The sequence below is a fragment of the Lissotriton helveticus genome, chromosome 5_1 (assembly GCF_964261635.1).
Source record: "Lissotriton helveticus chromosome 5_1, aLisHel1.1, whole genome shotgun sequence".
In the NCBI taxonomy this organism is placed as follows: domain Eukaryota; kingdom Metazoa; phylum Chordata; class Amphibia; order Caudata; family Salamandridae; genus Lissotriton; species Lissotriton helveticus.
In genome coordinates this window covers 1,679,580,458-1,679,592,966 of record NC_136065.1, presented here as the reverse complement: position 1 = coordinate 1,679,592,966, position 12,509 = coordinate 1,679,580,458, and the positions used below count along the sequence as shown (strand labels likewise).

Below are 12,509 nucleotides of genomic sequence, written 5' to 3'. Positions count from 1 at the left end.
TACTTTATGTGCGGACGCTCTCTCGTTTGAGAGACACGACCACCGTCCTCTGTTCATTAAACTATTGGGGAACATTGAGTTTCTTGTTAAATCCCTGATGCTTCCGTTATTGGAGAGGACCAGAATGATTAGCTCAAAATTAGACCTGTTGGAACAGTTAGTCACTGGTAACTCCAGAACTTTGGACTCATTAGCTAAAGGAAGGGAGTGCCCAGCGAATAATGTGAGTGCCCCCCAAGTGCAGAGGATAAGTAGCGGTATTGGCCCGGTTAAACAGCCTTTATCTGTTAAGCCTAAGATTCCGTCCAAGCCAGCCTGTGAGGTAAAGTGCACTACAGGAGAAGATAAGTCTAGGGTTACCAAGGGTGGGGGCTTAGTTTCGGGTGGGGTGCCTGGTCCTAAATCTGTTTTAGAGTCAAGTTCGCAGCCAGTCCCACGTGAAATATTGTCTCGTCCCCGGTCTAATGGGCATCACACCTCAGGGAAGGGGACTAACAATCATCGGCTCCCCTGTATAAACCTCCCCGTAGAGTCCGCACGTTATACGACTATTTTGGTTGGAGTCCCAGGCTTGAGGGTGGAGAACACGGAATCCCCGAGGGAGTTGAAAAATAAAGTCACCTACTGGCTGAATAAGAATAGGCCACTTCCTCCCCTTAGTAATACAGAGATTTTAGGTGTCAGAAGGGTGAGTTGGGTGGGACACTGCCCAAAGGACCTAGAGGGGGATTGTGTAATTGTAAACTTTAGAGACCCCTGGGTGGTGAACCTTATCTGTAGAGAACCCAGGTTGGGCAGAGTTGGTGACATCCAATCCTTGGCCCTTGACTATTTTTATCCTATCTCAGGGCAGGGGCCGTTTATTCCAGCTCTTCCTCCATATAGAGGAAGTATATGATGGTCGTCATATGGATAGGATGGGGCACCACATCCCTCTAAGGAATAGGTTTGAGTCACTTATGGGACTGGATGGGATGGACTGACCCACGTGTAATTCTGGAGTCACTTCGGATTTTCAGCTAAATAGCATGGATCCTTCGGGGATGGTTGTGTTGGCTGATAGTACAGTAGCTGTCGATTCCCCCGGGATGAAGTCATCTTTTTGTAGTGTTGGTTTGGAGGGGGAGGGTAGGCAGGAAGCGGAGGGTGCGGATGTGGGTGGTCATCATATGGACATCCTCTTATGGAGAGCTCTTTTGGCAACTCCACGTTGGAGGAGGGGCGGTCTATAGGCCCCATTCCACAGGTGGAAGTTCCGCCCCAAGTCATCGCCCAAGCCCTACCACTTAAAATCTTGTCGTGGAATATTGCAGGGCTGGTTAGTAAAATAGCCTTAGGGGAGTGGGCGGAATTTGTGGATGACCACGACATCCTTATATTTCAGGAAAGTTGGGCCTCCGACCCCATCTATAGATTGGGGTATCTCAATTTTTATAAACCTGCTACTAAGGGCACTCGGGGTAGAGCGTCTGGTGGCCTTGTTATTTGGGTGAAGCAGTCACTCCATTACAAGCCCACAGAAGTACCAGTAAGTAGCTTAGACATCATCGGGGTTAAACTTCACAGGCCCAGCTATTTGGAGATTTTTATTGTTGGTATATATGCCAGAGGACTCCCTGGAGGGCGAAGCCCCAGGATTATTACTGAGTTAGATCTCTTATTAGATTCTATTGGCAGGGCCAAGTTTGTTGTCGTGGCAGGGGACCTTAACTGCACCTTTGAACCCCTCCTTAGTGAGGGTGAGGATATTTTGGCAGAGGAGGATGCATTGTGGAATGTCCCACAACTGGCTCTTAAACCTATTAAAAGGGGGACCGAGGCTGCACTACATTGGCTGGGTCTGTGCCTTGAATGGGGGCTGAGAGCTGCTAATGGGCGCTTAGGTTCTGACAAGCTAGGTCGGGCTACTTTTGACAATTGAATCAGCACAAGTAGAATTGACTACATTTTGATTAAAGCGGAGTTTTGGTCGCTACTTGTGGACATGATAATTATAGCCCGCCCTGAGAGTGACCATAACCCGCTGGTCGCTAGCCTGAAACTTGATGGCAGTCAGAGGGGCAATAGGGACTCCGAATGTGCTACAGCGGAAGCTTATTTAACAAATGACAAGCGCAGGGTTCGGTGGTGTAGAGTAGTTGATGACCTAGGATCACTAGATTTAATACCTCAGAAAGTCTCCTCCACCTTGTGTGCTTTCCAGGCTTTGGTTGACTCTGGGGACCACCTTGCACATATAAGTTTGCTTCATGAGCAGCTTTTTATTTCTTTAAAATCATTATTCTCCAAAAGCCATAAATCTGGGAAAAACCCGTCCCTACATCGAGGAAAAATTGGTACAATAAATCTTGTTGGCAGTCTTATAGCTTTTTAGTTAAAGCTGTAAGATCTCGGGTTCTAAGTGACATCAGGTTAGCCAGGTTAGAATATAAAAAAGTCCAAAAAATTGCAAAGAAAGAATGGGGTGACCATTATTGGTCTGAGCTCTTGACGGTTAGCAAGGCCGGGAATCAGAATAAGTTCTGGCAGATTATCAAATGGGGTAGCTCCACAGACTCCCAAGTCCCAGTGAATCATGTGCCAGTGGGAGTTTGGGTTGATTACTTTGAATCACAGTTTAGGTGTCCCGACCTTACATCGGACATTGTTGTAGAATCTATACCCCTTATGACACATAGTCCGTGTCTAACCTGTATGTTTACCAACAAGGACGTAGAGATTGCGTTGGGATCGGTTCAGGCAGGTAAGCCCCCGGCATGGACTGTATCCCCGCGGATCTATTTAAATATGACCCCTCGAATTGGGTGCCATACTTTACCATATTAGCTAACGCCATCGTAAATGGGGCTCCCATTCCGGATTCCTGGCGAGGGGCGGAAATCTTACCCATATTTAAAAAAAGGGATCGGTCCGTACCTGGGAACTATCACCCCATCAGCCGAATAGACGCAACACAGAAATTTTTTGCGAGGATGGTGTTGTCTAGAATCCATGCTTGGATGGATCTTGAGAATGTTTTATCTCCCATGCAGGCTGGGTTTAGACCCTGTGTCAGTACCATCGACCAGGTGCTTAGATTCTTATTAATCTATTGGAAGGTTGTTACCCTGGGTGGCGGAGTTATCTATGCGGCATTCGAAGATCTCAAGTCAGCTTTCGATCTCGTCCCTAGACATAAGTTATGGGATGCCTTGAGAACTATGGGAATGCCGCATGATTTGTTGGATATTGTTGTACGCCTTCACGAGGGCAATTTTGCCCAGGTAAGATGGGGTATGCAGGGGGAGGTCACCAAGAAATTCCCTGTTACCCGTGGGGTTCGCCAGGGGTGTGTACTTGCACCGACGTTGTTCCCGTTATTTATTAACAGGGTCGTGCAGTATTTTGCGAACACTCCAACAGACGACCCGGCCCTAGGCGGAGATACATTTCCACTTCTTATCTTTGCAGATGACACCCTCATCCTCTCTAAAACGCAGAAGGGGCTTCAAACTGCCTTAGATAGATTTGAGGTATTCTGTATACACAATGACCTTCAGGTTAACGTAAGCAAAACTAAATTTATGGTATTTACCAAAAGCAAATCAATGAAGGGTAGGGTTAGCATGAATGGTCAAGTGTTAGAGCAGGTGGAGTCCATGACCTACCTCGGGATGGTTTTGGAAAGTAGGCTTAGATGGAAAGTGCAGTTTAATGCACTTTCTTTAAAGTTTGCGCAATTGACCGGGTGTTTGATCAAGGAGCAGAGATCCTCTCTCACGAAAAGGATTGGTCCAGTACTAAAAGTATATAACGCTAAAATTAGTTCGGCCATTCTGTATGGCGCGGACTTATGGGGCCATGCGGATCTCTCTGCTTTGGTCAAGATTCAATATAAATGTTTGCGCAACTTGGTTGGCCTGCCCCTATCTAGTCCCATGATACCTCTGCTAACTGATTTAGGCTGCCATTCTATTGATGAAGTTGCCCGGTTTAGGACTGTTGCTTTGTGGAGGAGAATATTGACAACCCCTGAACTAGCCCGATTTGCTAATGAAATTGCTGAGCTAAGATCCATACTAGGCTCAGGTAACATCCCTTGGTTTAGAACTGTAAGATCTATCCTGGAAAATATGGGCCTTGGTCAACTTTGGCATGTGCCGGACATTAGTATTTTTCCTTCAAAGAGGGATTTTAAAGCATTATATTGGGCGTCCCTTCGAAATAAACTTGTTATTCAGTCTAATCTTCCAACTTTGACCGGTAGGTTTCTGACACATAAATTGGATCCTTCATTGGAGGATTATTGGGATCATATCACGAAGAGTAGCGACAGAAAATTATACCACCAATTTAGAATTGGGTCGCTGCCAGTAAGATCCTTTACATCCAAATGGCGGGGGCAGTCTAATGAATTTCGTCCTTGGTTTAGGGACTTATAAGAAACCATAGGCCACGTTCTTTTTGTTTGCCCAGCCTACAGATCGCCCCGGCTAAAGTGGTTGAAACCAATTTGTAAAATCTTGGGAACCCGGGTGGCGCAGGAAGCAGTTTGGCTGTTGAGGACCAATACATCTGAACTTGTGGCAATTTCGGTTGCCAAATTTTTGGGGTCGATGTGGATTATTAGAGTAGGCACCCATATGTTAATTGATTGAATTAATGGTTTTACTATTATCTTTTCTTCTTACGTCTTTTCCCCGATTAAATACTGTTTTATCAATTGTGGTTATTTATGACGCATTTTATAATGTCTTATGTGATAATATTGTGGTATTTTTATATTACTATTCTATTCTCTTGTGGTATACCCTGTTATGGATGTCTTTTATGATGAAATATTCAAATAAAGACGTTTGAACTGAACTGATAGGGAAATGAGAGTTCACTCGAGTGGTGGACATGATTGTCTGTTAGTTGGATTGAGTAGAATAATGGAGGAATAGAAGAGGGAAGGGTTTAGAAAGTGTTTATTTGGGAGATCATAGTAGTAGGATGAGGTTTGGGATGTCTCAAGGAGAGATTCACGAGGGAAGAATTTAGAGAGAGTTGTTTTGGGAGATCACAATACCAAAACAAGGCTCGGATTGAGGCAAGGATGGATAGAAAAAGGAAAAGCCCAAAAAAGTCCACCCTAGAGATTACAGCAGTAGAACTAGGCCCGGGATGAGTTACAGAGTATAGATAGAGGACATATTAAGAGACTAATCTTAGATAAAGGCAGCCGGGTTCTGGAGGATTGCACTGCTCAGTCAAGTCACGTAGGTTCCAAAATATTGCCCACCTCAGATGGCCAGCTGCCACTTGACCGCAAAGTTAAACATTCATTCAAGAGGTATGAGAGGCAAAATATATATATACAAAGTAAATCACAAAGTCTGTGTTTAGAGAAAGAAATGAGTCCATGTTGCTGTTTGTAGCCTTGGTGTGTCTTTAATACAGATGTGCTTGGTTTTCATAGATGAACAGCCAACGCGTTTTGCCTAAACATGGGCTTCTTCAGGGCTGTAATATCATACAATATATTTACATATTTAAAATCTAAAAATGAACCAATTATTAAGTGCAGGATAAAGGTGACATTTATCTAAAGTGCTCAGGGTGGAAAAGGCACAGGAAAAGAGAGGGGAAGTATATACTAAGGGAAGAGAACCCTTTAGAGAGTAAGTAGAGAAACCAATGCTGTATCACAGCCGGTATGAGAGTTCAGGTTTGAAGCAGTATGAGGAAGGGAAAATCCAACCCTATGACAAAAAAGTGTCAGTTTAGCTCAGAACGGTGCACCAAACCAAAAAGTGGAAGGCTAACCCAACTAGTCGGCTAGCCTGAGTATATGTGAGGAAAGGTGGGTTTATCAAAATCCGTCAAGTGTTCTCACTGTGCTAGGAAATACACCACTAGATCCGGTTGTGAAATAATTAAAACGCCACAAAGAAAAATATTGTTCCTAGAGTACGCTTACTGATTAGAGGGTGCTGTAATCTCGCCAGGGAAGTATAGTTAGGTCTGCAAGTGTTCATGTCTGTGTCGGGACATAGGTAATGAGGAATTTACCTAAGCAATGGAAAATTTGTTTAAATAAGGAAAATCCCTATTTATCCGCAAGGTGAGATTAGTGAGAGTAATCATTCTAACAAAACTCTTATTGAGAAGGACTATTGGTCCATTAAGTGAGAGACCATAGGTCTCTGTCTCTGTCATATAGGTCTGTGTCAGAGGCAAGAGGTGTCTGTGAAAAAAGGCCTGAGATAAGTATGTTGTTGTAAGCGGGCCACGTAGGTTATGCAAGAGAAGGCTACATAGTAGTATAAACATATGGGATCCCAAATGAGTAAAGAAAATCCGTAAACGCTAACAATTAGCCCATTAAAAGTAAATTAAATCCTAAAAAGCGACATGTAGCTCGCCGTAGCCCAGAACCGTGGTGCGCTTGTGAAAAAGTGACTGGTACGGTGACCAGTAGTGCGTGTCCTGCCCAGTATCCAGTTACAATAACACTAAAGCAATTTAGAAAACACAAGCGGCTGTCCTATATTGTGGCACGCTCGTGATGGGGTGACTAGTATGGAACGCAAACTATCAATAATGCATGTTTTGGGTAATTACAAGTAAATGAACATGGTGCAATCTAGAAATTAATTAATTAGCGGCAACAGTCTAGTTCCTCTGACACCCACAAAGATAGAGCAGAAACGGCTATAGTATCGGTAAGGCATTGTCGGAAAGGACCTATTTCTCCGCGCTGCCTGCTCACCCACAGACAGTACTTTCACAATGAGGATGACAGAAGCTGCTGCGAAAACAGGTAATATGCCAACTCATTAAGAGCTGGATCCCACAACAACCACTCTATCCGCGGCTGATGGAAAGCCCACGAGTTCACCCATGCTACTAGCACAGTGGCTCACCCCCTGGCTTACTTGCGTTAATTGCTTTGTATGTGGGCCGTGTCCAGTGTCGTCTAGTCCTGGCGGGAGGGTGTGATCTCTCTTAGTCATCCTGATTCCGGTCTATGTAAGGAACCTGTGTAGCACTTCCGGGTTAAAAATCACCTCCTATGCACATCTGGTCCAACAACCCAGTGTCGGAAGGCGACCATGTTACTAGTCTCAAAGCCAAGAGACCAATGATAAAAGTTAAAAAGCGTCGATCTGTGGGTAAGCGGTGTACTAACAAACACCGGAAAAAAATAAAATAAATAAAATTGCTATCTACCAAAGAGCTTCAAAAAGGGCAAGTGGTAGGACTATGTAAATAATTTAGTAGAGTAGGAACGCAATCGGAAAGTAGCGGTGGTCTACAAGAACGCAATTGAAAAGGTTGCCGTGGTCTAAAGGAATCAGTGATTTGTAACGTGAATGAGTAATTAAACATACTGTTGAGCTGACAGGATAGTAATCATAAGGCATAGAGAAATGGAGACAGGACAATAATTTTCTATTAAATACAACTGGTGATACGACAGACAGAGTCATAATACAAGAAGTATATGTATGTAGTTGACCGTTTTGTGGTTCATCATATTAAATACATTATTGGAGTGCAGAGATCAAGGTACTAGTTGACCATCTGGTGGTCCATCATATTCAATATATTATTGGTGAGCAGAGATGGCAGAAATAGCAAGGTTCGGAAAACACCGGTACAGATATGCAAACGGCTGTTATATGGTCCAAAAAGGAATTAAGACAGAACATGCAAGAGTTTCTGAGGGTATGCAATTCAGACAATATGGTAAATCAGCAGTAGCTTGATCAGTCTGTACATGACAAAACTTAGTGTGGAAAATTGGTTGGTAACCAGATCGGAGCACAATTAAGGGTATGTCAGTTAGTGTGTTCAGTGTGTTGAAGGAGTGGTTCAAGTGATGTGCACATCAGCTATAAAGCGGGGACAGATCCCAGGAACACAAGGTGGTATATAGTACACAAGTACAGTAACGTAACATACTGGTGATAAGGAGCAATCCCGATAATTAGAAAGGCCAGGGCTAACAATCTCATAGACTGGGCTGACCTGTAAACTGTTCACAAGGCATTGGGGATACATCATGGTGAGCCAGATCCCTAGAAGTGAGACCCGACTGCACCTAGGTTAATTCTCCATCTATGTGGAGCACTCATATATGGATCTCAGGGTGGTGCAGTGGTGACAAATTTATAAGAAGTAGTGGATTTCATTGTCACTTTTAAGACCCAATGTGGAAGAGAGTAGGATGCAAATCCATCTGCCTTCAAGTTGTCTGAGGGTCAGTTCCCTGTCTCCTCCTCTCTTGTTGGGCATCACAAAATCAATGCCATGGAAGCAAAATTTAGTTCTGTCAACCCCACTCTTGCAATCGTGTGAGAGTAGAGCATATGATGTGTCCCCATTCAAGAACGCTCTGCAGTGTTCCTGCATGCAGGTTTTGAGCTGTCTTACAGTGCTTCCCACATATATCTTACCGCAACCACAAATTATTATGTGGATCACAAAACTTGTAAGGCAATTGATGAACTGACATATCCTGTGTTGTGAGCCTGTGTTGTATTTGTAGGTGGTGGTCTTGTTACACCCTAGGTTGCAAATAGTGCACGAGCTGTAGGTGTAAAATCCTAATGGTTTGTGCAGCCAGCTTTGTTGTTGTGGTGTCTTACATAATGTATAGCTGGGGCACATCGAGTCCCTGACAGTTCTACTCTTCCTGAAAGTCATGGATGGTCTTTGGGTGATGATGTTGTCCACTCCTGGAGCCCCCTTCAACAGTGACTAGTGTTTGCCTAGTATCTTGAACACCTCATGGTTGAGTGTGGAGTGTGTTGTGATGAATGAGAGTCTGTCCTTTCCCATTCTGGTGTCCTTAGCGTTGCTCTTTAGTGTATCCCTTCTCTTGAGGTTCCTAGCCCTGTTTTTAGCCATGGTCAGCACACTTTGTTTGTAGCCCCTTCTACTGAGTCGGTCCGAAGCCAATTTGGCTTGTACTTCAAAGTTGTCATCCTCACTACATTTTCTATGGATGCGTACCAATTCCCCATATGGGATAGCCTTCTTAGTTGATGCTGGGTGAGAGCTAGTGTAATGTAAGATGCTGTTGACTGCAGTGTCTTTCCTGTACAGTGTACTGTGTATTCTGTTGTTCCGGACATACAGCTCGAGGTCAAGGAAATGTATTGTAGACTGCAACATCTCATGGGTGAATGTGACATTAAGTGTGTTGGTGTTGAGGAAGTTGAAATATTCCGTCAGCTCATGTCCTGTGCCAGTCCATATGATGATATCATCTAGGTAGCGGTCCCAGAACTGGATGTATTCAGTTCATTCTGAGGCCGCTCTTGACCATGCATGGGTATGTCCCACCCACCCCATGAAGAGGTTCGCGGACGAGGGAGCACACTTGGATCCCATTGCGGTCCCCTGTTCTTGTTTGTATCAGGTCTGATTGAACAAGAAAAAGTTGTTGTCCAAGATGAGATCGATCATTGTCAACAGCATTTGATTGTGATCAAAAAGGGTTGCCTTTCTTTTAGAAAGAAAAAAGTCAATAGCTATCCTCCTGAGGTCCCTCTCAATGCATGTACATAGTGATTCCACGTCGAGCGTGGCTAACCACATTCTGTCATCCCATTCAAGGTCCTCAAATTTGTTGAGTATATCAGTGCTGTCTCTGACATACAAAGGCAGGTTGATAACTAAGGGCTGTAAAAAAGTGTCAACAAATTTTGACAGGGCTACTGTCATGGAGCCGATGCCGGACGTCCAGGTGGAAAGGGCTGTATCTTGTGTATCTTCGGTAGAAGATAGAGACAAGGATAACTAGGGGTATGAATGGAGAGGAAACTGCACTCCGTATCAGACAAAAGGGCCACTTCCTTCCAGTGTAGGAGATGACCATTACTCAAAGAGGTGGCTGTATGGTATGGATTGTTAGTGAGTCTAGCATATTAAGAGAGGCAAAGGATGAGACAGAGTAGTGCACTTGAGAAAGTCAAAGGTTTTTTCCTTTAATACTTATTATTTGTTCTACAGTAGAAGTAAAGCAGCATACATGCAGCTACACAAACACACAGACAGGGTATGCATATACAAGGAAATCAATACACAGAGATTCAAAGTTGTATTGCGTAAACTCAGACCTCCAAGTGCTGCGCTTGAAGCCAATCCATCTATGCATTTGTTTCTCAATCCAAACGCCACCCAATTTTCCACCCTCTGACATAGCACACACTTCATCTTCAATAACCGCTGACAGACACCACTCACACCGTATTGGCTTTTCGCCCAGAAACCTCTCACACCATATTCACAACCAACATCCCACCCACATCCACTCTTATGCAACCGCCGCCCCACCACTGGTCTTCCACTCCAATGCACCTTAAATTCTGTGCAGCAAGGCTTCTACCAATCACACCAGTTGTACCCTTGCCTCCCGGATAGACACTACACTGAACCCTCCGCCAGTAACTCCTCCCACCCCATTCTCCACCACTAGGAACCCTCTTGACACCTCATCCTCCACCATACCTACCTTCTTACATCCCATTTTTACACCACACAAGCCCCATCCCCCACCACCCAGACTGATACCACACCACCCCCGTCGACACCCTCACCCCTCCCCCCATTGCTGAAAATGATTAACCCCCACCCCGCCATTCTTCATGGTGTTCACCCAACACTTAAACTCATCCTTCACAACTACTCACAGCATACACGACCAACCCCCCAGTACTGCCCTCACATTACATCCCGTGACAGCATCACTGACACCTCGTTCCAAATCTTCCGACAGACACCCCTCACATACCATTTGCTCCAGATCTAGACACGAGTTACCCTCTCACCATATCCTCCCACGACCCCACACGAGTACGACCCCACTGCATGACACCAGCCAGCACCCCCAAACAACATCTCATCTCTTAAAGCGAAGACGACCACTCACCGACCGTGTGCCCCAGTGGACCACTCTCGGGAGGCAGGCGAGGCGAGCAGGGATGGGAACGCGGTGCTGGAAAATGTGATATTACATTCGCAGACCACCATCCCCACGGTCTCATTCGGCGATAGATGCGCGCTTCTCACCCTGCGCTGGGAGGGCCAGGGGCGCACGGTCCATCCCGGGGACGTGCGCGCGTGGCTGTGTTTACAGCCCGCAGGAGCGCCCAGACGCAGAGGGACGCGGAAGGCACCGCTAGATGGAGTAAAATGGGACTGGATAATGAGACCGTGAGACCCGATATTTTTTGGGGAAAAATAAGGATGCAATTTAATTAAAAAAGAACAGGTATTCGATGGACAGATGTAGGATAACAGTCATTAATTGCCGGGTAGGTTGCGCGCTCTTGGCGTCGGCAGGTGTACGATGGGTCCCCCCACCTTCCGCTAGGAGGGCTCATCCTGGAGCAAATCAATGGCGGTGTTGGAGCGGCGTCACCAGGGGGTGTGGGGATGGCGGGAGAGGAGGGACCCGGGCCGTCCCTTTGGTGTAGGGGCCCACTGGGAGTGCCAGGCGAGACGGCGAGGGCCCACTGCTGTCACTATGGCGTGTGTGCCGAGAGCGCGCGCACACGCGCCGTCACCCGTCGTACGCTGCGCGCGGCTGACTTCCGCAGGTACACGTAAATACTTGCGGGCAGACAGACTACGTCCACACGTGCGCGCTACGTGCAGACCACGGAGGCTCGTGCACTGTACTGCCGTGTGTACATACACCACGCACACGCTGCTACCAAGCGTGCACACCTTGCGTTCCTTCGCACCGTGCGCCACGCGCTGCTATGAAGAGTCCACGTTACTCACGCTAGCTGCTACTACATTGAAATAACGCACACATACTGCGCCCGTACTGCCTTGTGCACATAAATACTGCTTATGCACCGCTGCCATCCTTGCATACTGCTACTACACATATGCGCGTTGCGCGCGCTACTTCACAGACATGGCTACCGAGCGCACTCAGTGCATCCCAATATGCCTTCGTTACATCCTCTATCCCCACCTCACCGATTTATGAGTACACTGCGTGCACACAACCATGACACGTAGACGTAGGGGCAAACCCTCCAGTGCTGCGGCTGTGCTCACTACTGGCTAAGCAGTAAGCAAGGACATGCACACCGCTTCCGTCATTTGTAAGCACTTACCACCAAGGCTCGCTCAATGCAATGCATGCAGCTGCCACGCATACCACTCAGACTCCTGTCACGTGTGACCACTGTTACCAGACATACACAGAACCTGCTAACTTGCATCACCATTTCTACCAGGCGTCCACACTGCACACACATACCTAACTTACTTATTCAGTGACTAACTGTTGCTACTATATACTCACACTATACTACTTTCACTTCCTCCAACACATATTCACACAGGTACACACACACATCGTAGGCATTGTGTACAAACATGTTACTACACGCCCATACTCAATATATTCTAATACCGTACTTCGTGCATCAGTCTGCCGCGCCTGTTCACGATACCACTGTACTTTAACAGTGCTTCCAGACGTGCAAAAGGGGGCTACACATGCACACACTGCCACC

At 46.0% G+C, this 12,509-nt stretch overlaps 1 protein-coding gene across 1 annotated transcript in view; it reads right to left on the bottom strand.

The window, feature by feature from the left end:
* Positions 1 to 11,540, bottom strand: part of JPH4 (junctophilin 4) — a 429,617-nt gene extending 418,077 nt beyond the window's left edge. Inside the window, exon 1 of the mRNA XM_078644905.1 lies at positions 10,904 to 11,540. The gene's annotated coding sequence lies outside the window, so the exon portion shown is untranslated. The remainder of the gene's footprint in view (positions 1 to 10,903) is intronic.
* Positions 11,541 to 12,509: the final 969 nt, after the last annotated feature.